This window comes from Staurois parvus, unplaced genomic scaffold (assembly GCF_062004578.1).
Source record: "Staurois parvus isolate SC_StPar_1 unplaced genomic scaffold, SC_StPar_1.0 ptg000926l, whole genome shotgun sequence".
Classification (NCBI taxonomy): domain Eukaryota; kingdom Metazoa; phylum Chordata; class Amphibia; order Anura; family Ranidae; genus Staurois; species Staurois parvus.
In genome coordinates, this window is record NW_028318722.1 from 129,923 (window position 1) to 146,914 (window position 16,992).

Below are 16,992 nucleotides of genomic sequence, written 5' to 3' on the forward strand. Positions count from 1 at the left end.
AAAGGGAGGAGGAGGAGAGGATAGAAAAGGGAGGAGGAGGGAGGGGAGGAAAGTTAAGAGAAGGGGAAAAGAGGAGAGAGAAGGGGAGGAGAGGAAAGAGGAAAAGAGAAAAGGGAGGAGGAGGAGGAAGGGGAAGAGAGCTGAGAGAAGGAGAGGGGAGGAGAGAGGAAGAGAATAGAGAGAGGAGGTGAGGAGAGAGAAGTAAAGGAAAGAGCGGGAGGAGAGGAGAGAAAAGGGAGGAGGAGGGGAGAAAGGGAGATAAAAGGAGAGGAGCGAGAGAGAATGTGAGGGAAGGAGAGAGGAGGATAGGAGAGAAAAGGGAGGGGGGGAGGAGAAAGAAGGGGAGGGGAGGAGAGAGGAGGAGAGGAGAGAAAAGGGAGGAGAAGAGAGAAGAGGGAGGAGAAAGCAGGAGGAGAGGAGAGAGAATCGGGAAAGAGAAAGCAGGAGGAGAGGAAGGAGGAGAGAAGAAATATAAAAGTGGGAGCAGAGAAGAAGAAAAAGGAGAGAAAATAGAAAGGTGGGGAGAGAGATAACAGGAGGAGAAGAGAGAGGAGAGAGGAGGGGGAGAAGAGAGAAGGGGAGGAGAGGAGACATGTAAGGAGGGAAGGGGGAGAAAAGGGGAGGGGAAAAGAGAGAAGGGAAGGAGAAAATAATTAGATCTTACTACCGTTACAGAAGTACATAGGAGTTCTTTAAAGTTGGGGTCCAATTTGAAGGTTATGCCAGTCTTAGGGTCCTGTATTGGGGGACTGGTTCAGGGTTAAGGTTTGGTCTTGCAGTTGAGGATAAGGATGACAGAATGGTACCGTACCGCACAGCATTGCAGTCATGGAGATTAACTGAAGGGAATTTGACTTGATGAATATTTTTTTTCTTCATCCTATTTTCTCTGTGACATCAGGTACCCGAATCCAAGAAAGGAGTAACAGACCAAATCTCCCACAACAAAAATCTCCTTTCTCAACAATCCACCCCTCCATGCATACTCTACACGTTCTGTCTAGCTAGCAATCTGCACCTTGTATCTGCAACAAGATGGAGAAACCCTAGTTCAGGGTGGGGTGGAGGCATTGTGGTTTTGTGCTTCCCAACATGCATTTCTTCTCCAAATTCTTCTCAAACAAAACCTGTGGGGATGGGACTGCAGGAGCTGCCTTTGCTGACGTATGTTAAAATGTGCAAGCTATATGGTTCTGCATGGAAAGCACCCGTTGCGGTGAGCTAGTAAACTAATGAGGAGACCATACAGTACCTCCTCACTGCCTGTCAAAGGCTCTCTGAAGAGCAATCCAAACTCAGATTGCTGATCAGATATCAAAGATTGTGTGAATGAGCCCTTACAACTTAAAAAAAAACACTTTTGACCTGAAGGAGGAATTGTTGGCAAGCTAAGGACTACTCAACACCCAAAGCGATGGTGCCCAACCTGTGGCCTGAGGGTCCCATTGTTACTTGCTGAATGCTCCTTTTATCCAAGCAGTCAGTAGTGGGAGTGGGACTACAGGCTCTTTTCAAGTGATTGCAAGAAACTGGGTGCTCCCATAGTGCAGATTTAGCGTCATCACTAGGTGAACTTCCTTCTTTGGTTATGTGAAGTCTCCTCCAGCAAAGACCTTTTTTTTTACCCAGGTCTTCTTCTTCCTATGGAGCCTCTACCTTCTACCCCCTTCTTCTTCCAGTGTCCCCACCCTGTGTTCATCTCATTTCTTTCCTCTCCCCATTTCCTGCCATCATCACTTCCTTTATACCCAGCCTTTATGAACCAGCAAAACAAGTTGATTAACATTTGAATAGAGGAAGCCCTGCTTCTGAACTCTAGATGGTAGCTAAAATGTATTACTCCATATGCTATCAATCAATCACTAAAATAGTCATGGCAACACAGTCATTCAATGTGCCGATTTTTAATAGCAACAACCTTCGAGCTGTGCATTCCTGTCAGAGGCCATCTCTAGGCATAATTCCCATACTTGGGAGCTCCATGTTTGTAGACTCCAGGAGGAATACACAGGCCATAGGTCACTGCAACCATGAAGACCATTTGCTGACAAGGCAAACTGGTGACTGGACCCCACATCACTCTTATAGGACAATTAGGAGAGATCCAAATACACAAACCTAAAGGGGAGTTATGGAGAAACATTTTTGAGGTCCCCCCACCCACACATATACACACATTGATTGTGATACATGTTACCTATCGCCATGCATGTCGGATTGAGAATATTTCTAGCATCAAACCTCCTCCATAACACCAAATTGATGACCTATAGGGGGCTTTTAAAGCGTCACTTATGGAAAAATATAGGCTACTGAAGTTTGTCGCTACCTGGGATTTTGCATTTCTGCGTTTCCCTCGGCATGTTAGTTAAGGGAATCAGAGATTTTTAATGTTTCATTTTAAGCATTTAAAAAACAAATCACTGCTCCTGGCCGAATGGAATTTTGTAAAAAAAAAGTTTTGCATTAATACAAGTTCCCTAAAACAGTGCCCATCACCCATACTATTTTTGACATCCCATTTGCCTGTTAGCTAAAAAAATAAACATTTTTAATTTGACATGTTCTTCTCCCATGGATTTCAGTAGGGTTTGGATTCGGCATGCAAACTTCTTTTTAGTGCGCCAAACCCTGCTGAACCGAACCATGGCCAGTTCAGATTATCCCTGAAAACTCATCTCTTCAGAGAGGCCTATCCTGCCCCCATCTAGGCACACTCTTACACTTTTGGTGGACTTGCCCGCTCCTCCAATTCTACTGGTCTGATGTTAACTGTTATATCTCCTCCTACAACCTAGACCCTGGCTGTTGTGAAGGACACGACTCTACAAATTGGATCATGCATAGTTAGGGGCACCATGCATCCGACGATTCCTACTAGCAAGTGCAAGTGGAAGAAGGAGCTTGTCCTGGCTCTATGCAAGTCCTAGAAAGAAAAAATCCAACTGCCACACAGGACCTCCATGACTAAGCCCTGTGAGTGGGGCGAAACATATTGAACATATTGGGGGGGAGGTGTCACCTGGATGTAGTCGGGTTGGAGCCATGTTTCCTATCTTGCACTCAAGCTGTGCTGGTGTGGAGGGGTTGGATTTTTTCAATCTTCAGACTGGATGTTTGGTATCTCCCAATCAAAATGACTGACTCATTTCTGTCCTTTTGATATTCCTCCATAACTCTTAGCTTAGTGTGAGTTTTCTCCAAGCGAAATGTTACTGTAGTGTTCACCTTCTCTATTGACTTTCTTTACAAAAACATTCCACATTTTTTTTTGTTACCTACAGAAGTCTCAACATTATAATGATTCTCCCCATTGCAACGTCATGAATTTAGTCATCTCTGATAACATCTTATCATCATAAGATCTTGTAATATAGACCTGTAATTCCAAGAATGTTTTAGTAATTTCCTCATTTTTCCTTCTTCCATTATACCCACACCACTCTCTACCAGGGGCGGACTGACAACTCATGGGGCCCCCGGGCAATAAGTGATCATGGGGCCCCTGTGTCCTTGCCCACACTCAAAAAAGCCTATAAAAAAGGTACCAGGGGCATTTCATGGGGCCCCCTACTGACCCCGGGCCCTCGGGCAGTGCCCGAGTGCTTGAATGGACAGTCCGCCCCTGCTCTCTACTGTTGTCTCATTCTTCTCTGGTTTGCCAACTTATGACTCCATAAAGCACTCTATCATTTCCCTCAGACCAGGGGTCAGCAACACTTTCCACACTAAAGTGGTTCTAAAGGCATTTCCTGCATTAAGGTAAAAAAGTCTGTGTATTTGTATTCCCCCCCCCCACCTCCCTGTATACATACCTGAACCCCACCCATCTCAAGCCAATGCTGTGCTATCTGCAGTGGCTCTCTTCTTTCTCAATTCTCACAGAGTCACAGAGGCAGCAGCACAAGCAACTGGCTCCTGCTGCTGTCAATCAAATCATGTGATGAGGGAGCAGAGGTTGGGGCTGAGCCATGCTGTGTGTGTCAATGAATGCACACAGTGCAGCTCAGGATCAGGCCTGCAAGTGCACCCCTGCAGGTAGGTGCAGTCTACTTACTCCACTGCCGTCGAACCTCAGTTGTAGAGGAATTCAAGAGGAACACAGTTCCTCCATGGTTTCCTGGGTTACTGGGGAAGTACCCAATTGGATGCTGCCAACTCATGTGACTCTGTCAGCCATCTTGGGTCAGGCAGAGCCTATATAAGGCCCTGGCTCCCAGGTTTGGTTGCTTTATGCGAGTTGGCATTGTAGGGAAAGGTACCTCGCCTGTTGGGGACAGTAAAAGCTTCTGACAAGGGAAAGCATAGGGTTGCAATTCCTTTTGCACCTGACTGTGCCACTTATTGCTGCCACACTATGCTGCACCTAACCTGCACCCCCAGAGGAAACAACGTACTATGGGGGCACACAAAGAAAAGGAGGAGCCAAGAACATTTGCAAGAAATTCCAGAAGAGGTGGTTCATGGCCACACTGTGCAATACCATTGCAGAGAGCAGGTAAGTGTGACATGTTTGTTATTTTGCACAACAAAAGCCTTTCCAACCACTTTAAATGACAACTTACAAGCATTAGACAGCTGCCATGATAGTGAACAAAAGCATGCTGGTAATGTCACAAAAATTCCTGCATCACATCTCAGATCAGCACCAATTTCTGGACCTCCACACCTCAGATCACCCCAAGGGCGGACTGACAACTCATGGGGCCCCCGGGCAATAGGGGATCATGGGGCCCCTGTGCCCTTGCCCAAACTCAAAAAAACCTATGAAAAAGTTACCAGGGGCATCTCATGGGGCCCCCTACTGACCCTGGGCCCTCAGGCAGTGCCCGAGTTTCCAAATGGTAAGTCCACCCCTGGATCACCCTAATTCTTGGACCTTCATATCTCAGGTCACCCCAGTTCCAGTATCTTTATACCTCATATCACCCAAATTCCTGGACCTTCACACCACAGAACACCCCAATTCCTGAACTGTACTTTATCTTCAGTGGGGGTCATGAACTCATGAGGGGAAAAGGAGCTTAGAATAAACATACAATATATTGCCAAAAGTATTGGGTCAGCCCTCCAAATCATTAGATTCAGGTGTTCCAATCCCCTCCATATCATGTGATTCAGGTGTTCCAATCCCCTCCCAATCATGTGATTCAGGTGTTCCAATCCCCTCCCAATCATGTGATTCAGGTGTTCCAATCCCCTCCATGGACACAGGTGTATACAATCAAGCCCCTAGGCATGCAGACGGCTTCCACAAACATTGGTGAAAGAATGGGTCGCTCTCAGGAGCTCAGTGACACCAAGCATGGTCCCGTGATAGGTGGTCACCTGGGCAATAAGTCCATCCGTGACATTTCCTGGCTACTAAATATTCCACGCTCAACTGTTAGTGGGATTATAACAAAGTGGAGGCAACTGGGAACAACAGCCACTCAGCCACCAAGTGGTAGGCCACGTCAAATGACAGAGCGGGGTCAGCGCATGCTGAAGCGCACAGTGCGCAGAAGTCGCCAACTGTCTGCAGAGTCAATAGCTAAAGACCTCCAAACTTGGTGTGGCCTTCAGATGAGTCCAACAACAGTGCGTAGAGAGCTTCATGGAATGGGTTTCCATGGCCGAGCAGCTGCATCCAAGCCTTCCATCAATAAGTGCAATGCAAAGCGTCGGATGCCGTGGTGTAAAGCACGCCGCCACTGGACTCTAGAGCAGAGGAGACGTGTTCTCTGGAGTGGCCAATTACACTTCTCTGTCTGGCAATCCGATGGACGTGTCTGGGTTTTGGTGGCTGCCAGGAGAACAGTACTTGCCTGACTGCATTGTGCCAAGTGTAAAGTTTGGTGGAGGCGATAATATGGTGTGGGTTGATTTTCAGGGGTTGGGCTTGGCCCCCTAGTTCCAGTGAAGGGAACACTTAAGGTGTCAGCATACCAAGACATTTTGGACAATTCCATGCTCCCAACTTTGTGGGAGGAGTTTGGGGATGGCCCCTTCCTGTTCCAACATGACTGCACACCAGTGCACAAAGCAAGGTCCATAAAGATATGGATGAATGAGTTTGGGGTGGGGGAACTTGACTGTCCTGCACAGAGTCCTGACCTCAACCCCATAGAACACCTTTGGGATGAATTAGAGCGGAGACTGCGAGCCAGGCCTCCTCCCCCAACATCAGTGCCTGACCTGACAAATGTGCTTCTGGAAGAATGGTCCAACCTTCCCATAGACACCCTCCTAAACCTTGTGGACGGCCTTCCCAGAAGAGTTGAAGCTGTTATAGCTGCAAACTCAATATTGAACCCTACAGACTAAGACTGGGAGTCCATTAAATTTAATGTGCGTGGAAAGGCAGGCGGACCAATATTTTTGGCTATATAGTGCAGATAGGGGCTGATGGTGGAGTAGGGTAACTTGGAGCTCATTCTGGGGTTAGGATTCAAAAGCTGATGGTGGGAGGAGGTATATAAGCCAGTGGTAGGTGGGTAGGAGGATAGAAGCTGATAATGGAAAGATAAAGGCTGATGTAGGTGGGAGGGAGATTTGGAGCACATGATGGGGTGGAAGACGTTTCAGAAGTGTATGATGAAAGGAGGTAAAGTGCCGATGATGAGTATTGGATGGGGATGGGGGTTAATAGCTCATGGTGGGGAGAGGGTAGGGGTTGAATTTCCTTGTGACGGGCAGCCAGAAACTCATGGTGGTGGTGGTGGTGGTGGGGGGAGGGGGGTATTACAGCTCATAGAAAAAGTGGAAGGGTTGAAACTCATGGTGAGGGGATACAGTAGATGCTAATGAAAGAAGGGGTTGAAACTGAGAGTGGAGGAGGAGAGAGTTGATGGTGGGGTAGAGAATGAAGGTGCAATGAAGAAAGAATGAAGGGGGACCTTTTCCTTTGTTATAGAGATGACTTTCATTGGGACAATGGAGCAGCAAGGAGAAGTGGGACAAAAAAAGCAACATATAGGACCAGATCAAGGATAAATAAAAGACAGAAGAGGGGAGCAAAAAGGCAGCATCAGTTCATTCACATTGTCTGAGAGCATAGTGAGCATGGGAGGACTAAGAGGTAAGCTGAACTTACAGGAAGGGGCAGGGATGCTCATGACATCACATGGCCATGTTAGGTCAATGATGTCATAAGCATCCCCACCCCTTTGTGTATGTGCTGCTGTGGGGTGAGGAATGTTCTGGCTACAGCTGATTGGCCCAGGAATGGCATCTTACTTTTAGGTTCATACAAACCCAAGTTTGAACTGAAACCAAGCTCTTAACTAAAGATAGAAGGGGGTGAGAAAAGGCAACATGAGTAGATATGGGAAGAAGAGGGAGGATGTAGAAGAATGTTGGGAAAGGTCTATAGAGCAGACATACTGTACATACTGTATGTGGCACCCTCTTAGTTTAGCTAGGGGGAGCTAGACCCTAATGGCCAGAGAGGAGCTGATTAGCAGCTCAGGTGAGATAGTCAGAGGGGTCAGATTTTGGTAAGGACTAAGAGACTCTGCAGGCCAGCCACTTTTACTCTGAGGCTTTCAGAGGAGGGTCTTGGAGGCAGTGGGTGGATCTGAGAAGTGGTTGGCTGCACTTTTGAGGGACCTTAGCCAATCCCCAACAGAAGGCTGGGCAAGGGGCTGGACTCTCTTAAAAGGGTTGGAGCCTGCTAAGTGGCAAGAGAGTTGGGTGAAAGAAGGAGGGAGCACTCTGGTAGGAAACCAGATTAGCCCTTAATTAGTGACTGTTACACATAACAGAACAGGAACCAGATCCTCTGCTCAGGAAGAAAGTCTCCAGATTGCTGGGTGAAGAGTTCATCTGGGGTCTGGAGTAGTACAAGCTGTGAATAGTTCAGAAAGTTGTCCTCATATTTTAGTTCCCCCTGGGCATCCTATACATCCCCAGCATAGGAGCAAAAAAAAAAATTAGTTTATAGTGCACCAAGCACAAACATATTGCACCCAAACACCAAAATCCCATCCCACACAGAAAACAAAGTGGAAAAATCCCCAGGGTCCAATCCTGAACTCATCAAGTGTAAAGGCACCACCAACTGATCAACCGCCAAACACCCCACAATGCACTGCGCTCTCACAGTGCACAGTATCCACCCCACACTATATTAGACAGAGGGGAAAATACTCTCCCCAGAAAAAAAGAAAACAATTAAAGAATAATAAAAAAATGTTTTATATATATATATATATATATATATATATATATATATATATATACACACAGTTGTGTTCAAAATACTAGCAGTCAGACATCACTAACCGGATCAATCACTGTTTTTGGTAGAAATGATATTTCTACACGGCAAATAATTTCCTAGCAGGTGTAGTAGAGTCATAGAAATCCAACAGACCCGACAGTCATGACATGCATGCTGCTGATTCTGTGTCATTGAATCACTCATTGAAAGGGGCGTGTTCACAATAATAGCCGTGTGGAGTTCTATTAGTGAGGTCATTCATTCTTTGATAAACAGGTGGCAATTATTGCCCTTATTTAAGGAAGGAAGGCAGCAAATGTTGGACATGCTGGTTACAGTGCATTTCTCTCTGAAATTCTGAGGAAAATGGGTCGTTCCAGACATTGTTCAGAAGAACAGCGTACCGCGATTAAAAAGTTGATTGGAGGGGAAAACATATAAAGAAGTGCAGAAAATGATCGGCTGCTCAGCTAAAATGATCGCAAATGCTTTAAAATGGCAACCAAAACCTGAAAGACGCGGAAGAAAGCGAAAAACTACCATTGGAATGGATAGAAGAATAGCCAAAATGGGGCGGACTCAGCCAACAATCAGCTCCAGGAAGATGAAAGAAGGTGTGACGTTCCCTGTGAGGACTGTTACAATTAGAAGACGCCGATGTGAAGCCAAGCTATCTGCAAGAAGTCCCCGCAAAGTCCCACTGTTGGGAAAAAGACGTGCTGAAGAGGTTACAATCTGCCAAAGAGCACATTGACTAAAGAGAAATGGCCCAACATTTTGTGGACTGATGAAAGTAAGATTGTTCTTTTTGGGTCTAGTGGGCGGAGACAGTTTGTCAGACGACCCCCAAACACTGAATTCAAGCCACAGTACACTGTGAAGACCGTGAAGCATGGTGGTGCAAGCATCATGATATGGGGATGTTTCTCATACTACGGTGTTGGGCCTATTTATCGCATACCAGGGATCATGGATCAGTTTGAATCCATCAGAATACTTGAAGAGGTCATGTTGCCTTATGCTGAAGAGGAAATTCCCTTGAAATGGGTGTTCCAACAAGACAACGACCCCAAACACACCAGTAAACGTGCAACATCTTGGTTCCACACCAACAAGATGGACGTTATGGAGTGGCCAGCCCAATCCCCGGATCTTAATCCAATAGAAAACTTGTGGGGTGACATCAAAAATGCCGTTTCTGAGGCAAAACCAAGAAATAGAGAAGAACTGTGGAATGTAGTCCAATCATCCTGGGCTGGAATACCTGATCACAGGGGCCAGAAGTTGGGGGACTCCATGCAACACAGATGTACAGCAGTTCTCAGAAACAGTGCGACTACAACCAAATATTCATGAAGTCATTCAAAGGAAAGCAAAATCTTCAAACATTTCTCAGTTTATATAGTGAATGTTTGAGTTTGGAAAGAAGAATACAAACACGGCCATTTTTTTGAACCGTCTAATATTCACTTTTCTTCCATTTTTTTAGAGGAACAACACAAATTTGATGTATTTTTCTTCATGTTGTGATTTGGAATAGAATGTGTCGTGTTCCCAATGCATTTGTGTGGATGGAAATAAAAGGATTAGAAGGATTTGCAGCTTCAGTCACTTTTATCATCACACTGATATTATTTTGAACACAACTGTATATATAAGCACAAAATACATTGAAACAACAAATCTGGTATAGATCAATAAACATGTCAGTTAAAAAAAAAAGTCGATCTTGCTGCAGAAGATTCTATACATTGTACAGATGTGCAACTTTGTAGGTGGTTTAAGGGGACCCCCCAGGAATAATATTTAAAGGAATTTTTCAAATGTTTTTTTTTTACTTTAAGCAATTAAAAATGATGGCCCCTTTAAATCGGTACTTTTTGAAAAAAAATTTCTCTGATACCTGTCCCTCAGGGCCGTCCCCAAGTCCACATACCACTTCTGTGGCCAATACCTTGCCTATCAGCCTTCATAATGGACGCTTTTGAATTCGCAAATTCGAGTCCCATAGACCTGCATTAGGTTTGTTGTTTGCGGCAAACTTTTGGTTTGTTCAAATGTTCTACCGCAAACCGAACCAGGGGGGTGTATTATTTGGCCCATCACTATTCAGAAATCACACTTTCTACACTTGTGTAAAATGAGTATATGGATTTTTTTCCTTTTATATGAAATATAATGTATCAATAATGATATAAATATTTATAAGTAAAATCAGAGCTACACCTTTCATATATTCAATATACGGACCGTTCTCTTTGACAAGTGAAATTACCGCAGACAGCGAACACTCGCCTGCCCCACAATCTACTGTCTCTCAAAGAGGTCGACGCAGCGTTTGTCCTCCCCACCCACAAAGGGCTGAACATTTTTAATTTTCCATCTGGTCTCATGTCTGACTTGAAGCCACAAGACAGAAAGAGGACATTATTCTACTCCACCTCATATAATACAGACGCTGGAGCCATGGCTGAGGAGGTCGTCTATGCCAAAGTGAACCTTGGAGGCCCAACACCACCCCAGGGGGCAAAAACCAAGACTTCAACACCAGCAGGTATGTTCCTAAAGTCACAATTTATTATTTTATTGCAAAAGTATTTTTTGCATATATTGAGTAAACTGTGTATTCAATATAAATCATATGTGTATATATATATAATGTATTTTTTGTCAGAATTGTTATTTTTTTGAAGATTAGTGTTTGTAAATTGAAGAAAGCTAGAATGTCCTTTTCAATTAAACACAATATAATAATAATAATAATAATACGACTACTACTAATAATAATAATGCAATTATTAATTATAATAGCAACAACATCAACAGTAATAATAATAATAATACTGATACATTGTAATAATCATATATTGATTATTATTGTTATTATTATTATTATTATTACTACAAAACACATTTATTGATGGCAGTAGCCCAGTTACCAGCAAGTCAGTAAGTTACATATAAAAGTATAGGATATGTCCTCTGTCTGATTTGTAATTTTTTTTAAATAAATCTAGAATATTCTTTTTACTTAAATGTAGACATATTATTATTATTATTATTATTTATTATTATTATTATTACTACAAAACACATTTATTGATGGCAGTAGGCAAGTTACCAGCAAGTCAGTAAGTAAAGGATAGGATATGTCCTCTGTCTGATTTGTAATTTTTTTTAAATAAATCTAGAATATTCTTTTTTAATTAAATGTAGACATATTATTATTATTATTATTATTTATTATTATTATTATTACTACAAAACACATTTATTGATGGCAGTAGGCAAGTTACCAGCAAGTCAGTAAGTAAAGGATAGGATGTGTCCTTTGTCTGATTTGTAATTTTTTTTTAATAAATCTAGAATATTCTTTTTTAATTAAATGTAGACATATTATTATTATTATTATTATTAATAATAACAACATAAACAACAATAATAATAATACATTGTAATAATCATATATTTTGTATTATTATTATTATTACTACTACTACAAAACACATTTAATGATGGCAGTAGCCGAGTTACCAGCAAGTCAGTAAGTTACATATAAAAATATAGAATGTGTCCTCTGTCTGATTTTTTTTTTTTTTTTTTTTAATAAATCTAGACTATTCTTTTTAGTTAAATGTAGAATTATTATTATTATTATTAACATCAACAACAATAATAATAATAATAATAATAATACATTGTAATAATCATATATTTTGCATTGTTATATTATAAATAATATTATTATTATTATTACTACAAAACACATTTACTGATGGCAGTAGCCCAGTTACCAGCATGTTAATAAGTTACATATAAAAAGTATAGGATGTGACCTCTGTCTGATTTTTTAATTTTTAGTACATCTAGACCAGTGGTCGGCAAGCCGCGGCTCGCGAGCCACATGCGGCTCTTTACAAGCTTAAATGCGGCTCTTCTGTGTGCCGGGCGCCCGCTCCCCTCCCTCCTCTCCCTCCTCTCGGACGGGCGTGTGCAGGGCGGCCGCCCCCTCACCTCCCCTCCCCTCCCTCCTCTCGGACGGCCGCCCGCTCCCCTCCCTCCTCTCGGGCGGCCGCCCCAAAAGTCAGGACTCTGCAGCTGTCAGGATGTAGGCGGGGCAGCCAGGATGTAGGCGGGGCAGCGTGACGAACTCCTCTCCTCTCACAGTCCGCCCTGAAGACCAGAACGGCGCGGGAAGCACGGCGAGAGGAACGCGCGGAGCAAAGGTAAGTGAATTGACACAGGGGGGACTTACTATATGGGGGATGAATTACTATATGGGGGACTTACTATATGGGGGGACTTACTATATGGGGGGGGACTTACTATATGGGGGGTGAATTACTATATGGGGGGGGACTTACTATATGGGGGGGGACTTACTATATGGGGGACTTACTATATGGGGGATGAATTACTATATGGGAGATGAATTACTATATGGGGGATGAATTACTATATGGGGGATGAATTACTATATGGGGGATGAATTACTATATGGGGGATGAATTACTATATGGGGGATGTATTACTATATGGGGGATGAATTACTATATGGGAGATGAATTACTATATGGGAGATGAATTACTATATGGGGGATGAATTACTATATGGGGGATGAATTACTATATGGGGGATGAATTACTATATGGGGGATGAATTACTATATGGGGGATGTATTACTATATGGGGGATGAATTACTATATGGGAGATGAATTACTATATGGGAGATGAATTACTATATGGGGGATGAATTACTATATGGGGGATGAATTACTATATGGGGGATGAATTACTATATGGGGGATGAATTACTCTATGGGGGATGAATTACTATATGGGGGATGAATTACTATGGGGGATGAATTACTATATGGGGGGATGAATTACTATATGGGAGATGAATTACTATGGGGGATGAATTACTATGGGGGATGAATTACTATATGGGGGATGAATTACTATATGGGGGATGAATTACTATATGGGAGATGTATTTTCAGTTTTAAAAATTTCAATCGTGGTTTTGGCGAGATTTGGCTCAGTTGAAAAAAAAGGTTGCCCACCACTGATCTAGACTATTCTTTTTAATTAAATATAGAAATATTATTATTAATAATAACAACAACATCAACAATATTACTACATTGTAATAATCATATATTTGTTATTATTATTATATTATAAATATTATCCACTTCCATATTATCTATTTCAGCTTTGCCCCCTGTACAGGCCTTATGGTCCAGAACAGTTTTTGTACATTTCTGCTATGTGATGATTAATTCAGCAATTACTTTGTTATTACTTAACAGAAACAATGCATTGCTTTTGTTACTATAATAGAAAGTAATATAAATAAATAAATAAATCATCAGGAAAATACTAGGTACGGGGAGCAGGGGAAGAAAGAGTTAATTGGGAATGCTCGGGGTAAACTAAAAGTTAGGAAGGGATTAAAAATCTATATTTTTTTGTTAGTGTGTTTAAACGGACATTAAAAGCAGATGACAGCACACACAGACAGCTGGGTAATGGGGAATCCCAAAGCACCGCACACCGAAGTACTACATGTACCAGATACAGGACTGGTGGGACGGTAAAGGTGCCGATACCATGAGCCAAGCTCTTGGACCCCCTTGTTAGATTGTGCAATCTTCATAATCATGATGCAGCCACTTTGACCTGTAAGGCAGATACACGACAATTGGGCGCCCTCTGGAGTTTGTGTTGGTAGATCATTAGTTGGGCTCTTTGTACCAGATTTGTGGTTCACCATATGCCGCCTGGGTCCATTCTGAAGCCTCCATACAGGAACTGTTCCTCCCAATCTTCCATTCTCTTGTAGGATGTTCTCCCCTTTTTGGGGGTAAGAAGTCCACACCCCGGAGGTGATTTGGGAATCTTTTGGGGTTGTTTCTGGTAGCAATGTTCTTCCTGATGAATCCAGCTATGGTGAAGCATGAAGCTGCCAGGTGAGGAGAACCAACCTTTGGATTTTCCATGAATAGGAAATGGTTGTCCTTTGTTTTTCATGGATTTTATAAATACTGTTTAAAAAAACAAAACTTGCAATCTTTATGAAGCTTGGCTTCTTGGAAATCCCACCTTCCCTGTATCTGGTGAACTGGTTTCCTTTCCCCTTAGTTACAACACGCACAGCTGGGAACGCAGCATTTTCCTCACTCTTCCACTGGCTCGAAGGAACAGTCTAGGGGAATCCTTTTAGGGTTTTATTGGTTCAGTGAACATGGATGGGGTGAAGGGACCATGGGATACCCCAAAACTAATGAACAGAACACTTTGAGGGCTCTTCTATATCTGGCTGAGCTGCAGAAAAATGTCTCAGAGAATCGCTAATGCTGACAGGTGACTAAGGCTTTTCCCAAATGGCCAGAGCCTGCACACTATCATGGGGGTCATCTACTCACACGGCTGCAAGATCATTGGTTGCCTCCTTCCGATATCCACATGGCATTCTCCAATGAGGGAGATACGGACACACCACCATAGGACACATGGAAACCTTTCCACCAACTCCTTCCTGCTCCTCTCCACTAAGGGAGATATGGACTCACACCGCCATAGGACACATGGACACCTTTCCACCAACTCCTTCCTGCTCCTCTACAGTGAGGGAGATACAGACTCACACTGCCATAGGACACATGGACACCTTTCCACCAACTCCTTCCTGCTCCTCTACAGTGAGGGAGATACAGACTCACACCGCCATAGGACACATGGACACCTTTCCACCAACTCCTTCCTGCTCCTCTCCACTAAGGGAGATACGGACTCACACCGCCATAGGACACATGGACACCTTTCCACCAACTCCTTCCTGCTCCTCTGCAGTGAGGGAGATACAGACTCACACCGCCATAGGACACATGGACACCTTTCCACCAACTCCTTCCTGCTCCTCTCCAGTGAGGGAGATACAGACTCAAGACTCTGGGACTGAACTTTGCAAATGCCCCCCAGGTGAAGTCTCAGCTGGGACCTTAATGTCTTCTAGTGGGGACACCTCCAGAAATCCGGCCCCAGGGCAGAGCCCCTGCACAGGGGTCTCCTCCAGAAGATTGGACCCAGAACTCTGCTGTTCCTGTCTTAGGCCCAAGACTATTTATGGGCTCTTCCACCACCTTTTGGGCCCACTTGGAGTTCCATATTCAGGCTGTCCGCTCTTTCCTTCCTCCCATGATTCTAGAATCCTCTACAATAAAGGAGGACACTGAGCAAGCCTGAATAATCAATCCATGTTCCATTGATTACAGAGGAGCCAACTAAATGTAACCAACAACCTACCCTACCTTAGGAGGCAGTTACACTGGTAACAGCAGATGAACTTCATCCCTTTGATCTGCAGATGAAGAAAACTGAGTAGATGCTGTATAAAAGTAAGCACGTTTCTAAGTCTCCCATTGTGTTTCTCGGTCTCCCATTGTGCTTCTCAGTCTCCCATTGCATTTCTCAGTCTCCCATTGTGTTTCTCAGTCTTCCATTGCGTTTCTTGGTCTTCCATTGCGTTTCTTGGTCTCCCATTGTGTTTCTTAGTCTCCCATTGCATTTCTCAGTCTCCCATTGTGTTTCTCAGTCTACTGTTGTGTTTCTCAGTCTTCCATTGCATTTCTTGGTCTCCCATTGTGTTTCTTAGTCTCCTTTCCATACCTTGGTCTCCCATTGCGTTCCTCGGTCTCCCATTGTGTTTCTCGGTCTCCCATTGTGTTTCTCGGTCTCCCATTGTGTTTCTCGGTCTCCCATTGTGTTTCTCGGTCTCCCATTGTGTTTCTCGGTCTTCCATTGTGTTTCTCGGTCTTCCATTGTGTTTCTCGGTCTTCCATTGTGTTTCTCAGTCTTCCATTGTGTACCTCGGTCTCCCATTGCATTTCTCGGTCTCCCATTGCATTTCTCGGTATCCCATTGCATTTTTCGGTCTCCCATTGGGTTTCTTGGTCTACCATTGGGTTTCTCAGTCTCCCATTGGGTTTCTCAGTCTCCCATTGGGTTTCTCAGTCTCCCATTGGGTTTCTCAGTCTCCCATTGCATTTCTCAGTCTCCCATTGCATTTCTCAGTCTCCCATTGCGTTTCTCAGTCTCCCATTGCGTTTCTCAGTCTACCATTGAGTTTCTCAGTCTCCCATTGAGTTTCTCAGTCTCCCATTGAGTTTCTCGGTCTCCTATTGTGTTTCTCGGTCTTCCATTATTTTTCTATGTCCTCCATTGTATTTCTCAGTCCTCCATTGTATTTCTCAGTCCTCCATTGTATTTCTCAGTCCTCCATTGTATTTCTCAGTCCTCCATTGTATTTCTCAGTCCTCCATTGTATTTCTCAGTCCTCCATTGTATTTCTCAGTCCTCCATTGTATTTCTCAGTCTCCCATTGCATTTCTCGGTCTTCCATTGTGTTTCTCAGTCTTCCATTATTTTTCTCGATCTTCCATTGTGTTTCTCGGTCTCCCATTGCGTTTCTCGGTCTTCCATTGCGTTTCTCAGTCTTCCATTGTGTTTCTCAGTCTCCCATTGCGTTTTTCAGTCTCCCATTGCGTTTTTCAGTCTCCCATTGCGTTTCTCAGTCTTCCATTGTGCTTCTTAGTCTTCCATTGTGCTTCTTAGTCTCCCATTGTGTTCCTTGGTCTTCCATTGTGTTTCTTGGTCATCCATTGTGTTTCTTGGTCATCCATTGTGTTTCTTGGTCATCCATTGTGTTTCTTGGTCTTCCATTGTATTTCTCGGTTTTCTATTGTGTTTCTTGGTCCTCTATTGCATTTCTCAGTCTCCCAA